Here is a 7,500-nt window from a genome sequence, read left to right on the forward strand (position 1 = left end):
GCTTGCAATTTTTCCCCATGAACGAGGAATTCCCAGTAAGCGCGAGTCATAAGCTCGCGTTGATTACGTCCCTGCCCTTTGTACACACCGCCCGTCGCTACTACCGATTGAATGATTTAGTGAGGTCTTCGGACTGGTGCGCGGCAATGTTGTTGCATTGCCGATGTTGCCGGGAAGATGACCAAACTTGATCATTTAGAGGAAGTAAAAGTCGTAACAAGGTTTCCGTAGGTGAACCTGCGGAAGGATCATTAACGAGCAAAATACACTACAAGAACTGACCGAAAGAAGGAAACATGAGAAATATAAAGAGTGGAGCGAAAGATAATATAAAAAGGAGCGAAAGATACATACATATATATATATAAGTGTACGAGTTCAATTTCTGCACACACTCGATACACAAGAGAAATAATATTATATATACAGAGGAGGAAGGAGCGATAAACGTGCAACAACGCTTCCTCGTGAAAAATACTTGAACGATCATGCACAGAGAGGTATCTCGATACCTGCTCTGCTGTATGACTAGACGGCTTACGCGCGGAGAGTTCATCTCCCGTCCGTCGGAAATTTCGAACGGCTTACGCGCGGAGAAATACACTTCTCCCGTCCGTCGAAATTTTTTTTTTTTACTTTGAACAAGGCGCATAGAGCCGCGCCGAACCACGATTTCCGTGCGTCTTACATCTTTCGACGATGGGACGATCCACGCGAAGAGTTGTTTCGTGCTCGCGCGAGGTGCGATAGCGTCGATTCGCTTTTCTGTACGGGGAGAAATAGAACGATGAGTTGACTTATCGGGTCTTCGTTGGAATTACCGTCGCTGGCATTGTAAACTCCAGATGACCTTGTGATTCCTTCGTCGGGCACTGGTAAAGGGTGGCGATGATTCGTTCTATAATAGAAATACCCGTCGTAGCGATTCGGCCGAGACACCCGCCACGAAACACTCTCTCGTCGTGGAATCCCCGCATCGGAGAGTAAAACGCGCGAAGGCTTACTATGAGAGAAGAAATAGTATATGCCGGTGGTTCGCGTGTGTAGGCTCTATACGAAATTGCGATTCAAGAGAGTAGGAAAAGACGCGATGAACCACGATTTCCGTGCGTCTTACGTCTCTCGACGATGGGACGATCCACGCGAAGAGTTGTTACGTGCTCGCGCGAGGTGCGATAGCGTCGATTCGCCTTTCTGTACGGGGAGAAATAGAACGATGAGCTGACTTATCGGGTCTTCGTTGGAATTACCGTCGCTGGCATTGTAAACTCCAGATGACCTTGTGATTCCTTCGTCGGGCACTGGTAAAGGGTGGCGATGATTCGTTCTATAATAGAAATACCCGTCGTAGCGTTTCGGCCTAGTCACCCGCCACGAAACACTCTCTCGTCGTGGAATCCCCGCGTCGGAGAATAAAACGCCGAAGGCTTACTTATGAAACTTACGTCTCTCGACGATGGGACGATCCACGCGAAGAGTTGTTACGTGCACGCGTATGGTGCGATTGCGTCGATTCGCTTTTCTGTACGGGGAGCAATAGAACGTTGAGTTGACTTATCGGGTCTTCGTTGGAATTACCGTCGCTGGCATTGTAAACTCCAGATGACCTTGTGATTCCTTCGTCGGGCACTGGTAAAGGGTGGCGATGATGCGTTCTATAATAGAAATACCCGTCGTAGCGTTTCTTCCGAGTCAACCCGCTCACGAAACACTCTCTCGTCGTGGAATCCCCGCGTCGGAGAGTAAAACGCGAATTCATAGTATGGAAACTTACGTCTCTCGACGATGGGACGATCCACGCGAAGAGTTGTTACGTGCACGCGTATGGTGCGATTGCGTCGATTCGCTTTTCTGTACGGGGAGTAATAGAACGTTGAGTTGACTTATCGGGTCTTCGTTGGAATTACCGTCGCTGGCATTGTAAACTCCAGATGACCTTGTGATTCCTTCGTCGGGCACTGGTAAAGGGTGGCGATGATGCGTTCTATAATAGAAATACCCGTCGTAGCGTTTCTTCCGAGTCAACCCGCTCACGAAACTCTCTCTCGTCGTGGAATCCCCGCGTCGGAGAGTAAAACGCGAATTCATACTATGAAAACTTACGTCTCTCGACGATGGGACGATCCACGCGAAGAGTTGTTTACGTGCACGCGTATGGTGCGATTGCGTCGATTCGCTTTTCTGTACGGGGAGAAATAGAACGTTGAGTTGACTTATCGGGTCTTCGTTGGAATTACCGTCGCTGGCATTGTAAACTCCAGATGACCTTGTGATTCCTTCGTCGGGCACTGGTAAAGGGTGGCGATGATGCGTTCTATAATAGAAATACCCGTCGTAGCGTTTCTTCCGAGTCAACCCGCTCACGAAACTCTCTCTCGTCGTGGAATCCCCGCGTCGGAGAGTAAAACGCGAATTCATACTATGAAAACTTACGTCTCTCGACGATGGGACGATCCACGCGAAGAGTTGTTTACGTGTACGCGTATGGTGCGATTGCGTCGATTCGCTTTTCTGTACGGGGAGAAATAGAACGTTGAGTTGACTTATCGGGTCTTCGTTGGAATTACCGTCGCTGGCATTGTAAACTCCAGATGACCTTGTGATTCCTTCGTCGGGCACTGGTAAAGGGTGGCGATGATGCGTTCTATAATAGAAATACCCGTCGTAGCGTTTCTTCCGAGTCAACCCGCTCACGAAACTCTCTCTCTCGTCGTGGAATCCCCGCGTCGGAGAGTAAAACGCCGAAGGCTTACTATGAAACTTACGTCTCTCGACGATGGGACGATCCACGCGAAGAGTTGTTACGTGCACGCGTATGGTGCGATTGCGTCGATTCGCTTTTCTGTACGGGGAGTAATAGAACGTTGAGTTGACTTATCGGGTCTTCGTTGGAATTACCGTCGCTGGCATTGTAAACTCCAGATGACCTTGTGATTCCTTCGTCGGGCACTGGTAAAGGGTGGCGATGATGCGTTCTATAATAGAAATACCCGTCGTAGCGTTTCTTCCGAGTCAACCCGCTCACGAAACTCTCTCTCGTCGTGGAATCCCCGCGTCGGAGAGTAAAACGCGAATTCATACTATGAAAACTTACGTCTCTCGACGATGGGACGATCCACGCGAAGAGTTGTTTACGTGCACGCGTATGGTGCGATTGCGTCGATTCGCTTTTCTGTACGGGGAGAAATAGAACGTTGAGTTGACTTATCGGGTCTTCGTTGGAATTACCGTCGCTGGCATTGTAAACTCCAGATGACCTTGTGATTCCTTCGTCGGGCACTGGTAAAGGGTGGCGATGATGCGTTCTATAATAGAAATACCCGTCGTAGCGTTTCTTCCGAGTCAACCCGCTCACGAAACTCTCTCTCGTCGTGGAATCCCCGCGTCGGAGAGTAAAACGCGAATTCATACTATGAAAACTTACGTCTCTCGACGATGGGACGATCCACGCGAAGAGTTGTTTACGTGCACGCGTATGGTGCGATTGCGTCGATTCGCTTTTCTGTACGGGGAGAAATAGAACGTTGAGTTGACTTATCGGGTCTTCGTTGGAATTACCGTCGCTGGCATTGTAAACTCCAGATGACCTTGTGATTCCTTCGTCGGGCACTGGTAAAGGGTGGCGATGATGCGTTCTATAATAGAAATACCCGTCGTAGCGTTTCTTCCGAGTCAACCCGCTCACGAAACTCTCTCTCGTCGTGGAATCCCCGCGTCGGAGGGTAAAACGCGATATATAATAGTATATGCCAGTGGTTCGCGCGCGTCGTCTCTGAGATACGCGGTCGACAGAGTTCCGAAAACACGTGATGTGCCACGATTTCCGTGCGTCTTACATCTTTCGACGATGGGACGATCCACGCGAAGAGAACGTTCGTGCTTGCGTGAGGTGCAACAGCGTCGATTCGCTTTTCTGTACGGGGAGAAATAGAACGTTGAGTTGACTTATCGGGTCTTCGTTGGAATTACCGTCGCTGGCATTGTAAACTCCAGATGACCTTGTGATTCCTTCGTCGGGCACTGGTAAAGGGTGGCGATGATTCGTTCTATAATAGTAATACCCGTCGTAGCGTTTCGACCGATGTCACCCGCCACGAATGTCTCTCTCGACGTGGAAACCCCGCGCCGAAGAGTAAACGCGAAGGCTTACCATACGAAAGAAAACGGTATTATACGCCTGTGGTATGTGCGTCTCGGCTCTGTGATACGCGATCGGCAGAGTTACAAAAAAACGTTGATGGGCCACGATTTCCGTGCGTCTTACATCTTTCGACGATGGGACGATCCACGCGAAGAGTAGTTACGTGCTCGCGCGAGGTGCGATAGCGTCGATTCGCTTTTCTGTACGGGGAGAAATAGAACGATGAGTTGACTTATCGGGTCTTCGTTGGAATTACCGTCGCTGGCATTGTAAACTCCAGATGACCTTGTGATTCCTTCGTCGGGCACTGGTAAAGGGTGGCGATGATTCGTTCTATAATAGAAATACCCGTCGTAGCGATTCGGCCGAGACACCCGCCACGAAACTCTCTCTCGTCGTGGAATCCCCATGTCGGAGAGTAAAACGCGAAGGCTAACTATATAAGAAACATATAGTATTATTTATGCCTGTGGTTCTCCGTTTGTCCTACTCTCAGATACGCGACTCGGAGAGTTACGAATAATCGTGATGGACCACGATTTCTGTACGTCTTACATCTTTCGACGATGGGACGATCCACGCGAAGAGATCATTCCTGCTTGCGTGAGGTGCGATAGCGCCGATTCGCTTTTCTGTACGGGGAGAAATAGAACGATGAGTTGACTTATCGGGTCTTCGTTGGAATTACCGTCGCTGGCATTGTAAACTCCAGATGACCTTGTGATTCCTTCGTCGGGCACTGGTAAAGGGTGGCGATGATTCGTTCTATAATAGAAATACCCGTCGTAGCGATTCGGCCGTGTCACCCGCCACGAAAATCTCTCTCGTCGTGGAATCCCCGCGTCGTAGAGTAAACGCGAAGGCTTGCTATAGAAGACTATAGTTTATACGCCTGTGGTTCACCGGTTGCCTGCTCTCCGGGGTACGCGATCGCGCAGGAGTTACGGAAGAACTTGATGGGCCACGATCTCCAAGCGGCTATATCTTTCGACGATGGGACGATTCACGCGAAGAGAACGTTCGTGCATGCGTGAGGTGCGATAGCGTTGATTCGCTTGTCTGTACGGGGAGAAATAGAACGATGAGTTGACTTATCGGGTCTTCGTTGGAATTACCGTCGCTGGCATTGTAAACTCCAGATGACCTTGTGATTCCTTCGTCGGGCACTGGTAAAGGGTGGCGATGATTCGTTCTATAATAGAAATACCCGTCGTAGCGTTTCGACCGATGTCACCCGCCACGAAATTCTCTCTCGTCGTGGAATCCCCGCGTCGGAGAGTAACCGCCGAAGGCTTGCTATAGAAGACTATAGTTTATACGCCTGTGGTTCACCGGTTGCCGGCTCTCCGGGGCACGCGATCGCGCGAAGGTTACGGAGGGACGTGAAGCGCCCGAGCAATGAAACGTCCGCAGGAGGAAACGAGCAACCGCCGAACATTGTTTCGCGACGTTTCCATAATGTATTGTCGTTTCGCTCGCATCCCGCTTCTTTCCCCTAGTTTCCTCGACGCGTAGTTTCGCAGCCTTAGTGGACGAATCATTCTCGATTCGAGGAAAGATATGCAGTGGGGCGTGCAATGAGCCCGCCAGAGACCACGATCTCCAATGCGTCTTTACATCTTTCGACGATGGGATGATCCACGCGAAGAGAACGTTCGTGCTTGCGCGAGGTGCGTTAGCGTCGATTCGCTTTTCTGTACGGGGAGAAATAGAACGATGAGTTGACTTATCGGGTCTTCGTTGGAATTACCGTCGCTGGCATTGTAAACTCCAGATGACCTTGTGATTCCTTCGTCGGGCACTGGTAAAGGGTGGCGATGATTCGTTCTATAATAGAAATACCCGTCGTAGCGATTCGGCCGAGTCACCCGCCACGAAACTGTCTCTCTTTCGTCGTGGAAACCCCGCGTCGGAGAGTAAAACGCGCGAAGGCTGTGACTGTAACATATATATATACAGTATACAATGCCTGTGGTTTTTGCGCGTGTCGGCTCTTCGGTATACGCGATCGGCCAGAGTTACGGAGGGACGGTGAAGCGCACGAGAAATTGAAACGGCCGCACGATTGGAACCGAGCAACCGTCGAACATTGTTTCGCGACGTTTCCATAATGCGTTTTCGTTTCGCTCGCATACCGCTTCTTTTCCCCTAGTCTCTGAGACGCGTTTTCGAGCCGTTCTTCTACTATCGATTCTCGTAGAGAGAAGGGACCGGGTAGTCTGGAAGTGGAACCCGCATCTTGCGTGTACCGTACACGGAATTGAGAGGACCGGCCGTGAAGCTCGTTTTAAAGCCGTGCGTCTGACACCCAACTCTTGCGCGCCAATTTCGCGGCAAGAGATAATATGGGACGAATGACCGGCAAAGAGCCAGCTGTGAAGTCTGTTTTTTTAATCGAATCCGTGGACGTGTGTATGCCGTAGCGTCGCTCGTCGTGTTCGTTCATGGTCGTTCCGAGAGAAAGAACGAAAGCGGTAACGAAGGGACCGGCCGTGAAGCTCGTTTTAAAGCCGCGCGTCTGACACCCAACTCTTGCGCGCCAATTTCGCGGCAAGAGATAACATGGGACGAATGACCGGCAAAGAGCCAGCTGTGAAGTCTTTTTTCATTATTTGCTTTCAATCGATCGATCGGTACGATTCGTGCAACGTTTCGCGCGATGCGACGCGAAAACATGCGCGCAACAATAGATGCGTCTGATCGGAAGAACGCGAGGGTCGACTGCACGCGATGGATTCAGTATCGGGTAGGATACAAAATATATCCCCGTCGTTTCCACGCGTGCGAGTCTTCTGCGTCTTTCGCGGGTTTTTGAATGCACTATACGCCCGGAACGTCGAGAAATATATACATATTACTTGAACGTTTTTCGTCTCGAAAGGCTTCGGTGTCGTCTCCAAGGCGACGCCTGAATCTCCTTCGCGCGCTGGTCGGAGATTCAGGTATCAACTTTTATCTTCTCTTTGAAAGAAGAGAGATATTAGGTCGAACAAATGAGAATAAAATTATATATGTGAAATATAAAATTTATACGATTACCCTGAACGGTGGATCACTTGGCTCGTGGGTCGATGAAGAACGCAGCTAATTGCGCGTCAACGTGTGAACTGCAGGACACATGAACATCGACATTTCGAACGCACATTGCGGTCCACGGATACAATTCCTGGACCACGCCTGGCTGAGGGTCGTTTACGTACCATACACTGCTTGCGTAGCTCTGTCAAATCCCCGCCGTCGTTCACCTCTTCGGATCGAACGTTTTTTTACCGAAGGGCGCAAAGAACGTTTCTGAGTCGGGTTAAGAGAAGGATGCTACGTACGAGCGAACGATGGGTGTCTCGTCGGCGTTTGTCGCG

The 7,500-nt window shown here is 50.1% G+C and overlaps 1 non-coding gene across 1 annotated transcript; it reads left to right on the plus strand.

The window, feature by feature from the left end:
* Positions 1-7,177: 7,177 nt before the first annotated feature.
* On the plus strand, positions 7,178-7,332 carry LOC143176433 (5.8S ribosomal RNA). Its single transcript, XR_013000982.1, has one exon. It is a non-coding gene; the product is annotated as a 5.8S ribosomal RNA (ribosomal RNA).
* Positions 7,333-7,500: the final 168 nt, after the last annotated feature.

This window comes from Nomia melanderi, unplaced genomic scaffold, assembly GCF_051020985.1.
Source record: "Nomia melanderi isolate GNS246 unplaced genomic scaffold, iyNomMela1 scaffold0544, whole genome shotgun sequence".
Taxonomy (NCBI): Eukaryota; Metazoa; Arthropoda; class Insecta; order Hymenoptera; family Halictidae; genus Nomia; species Nomia melanderi.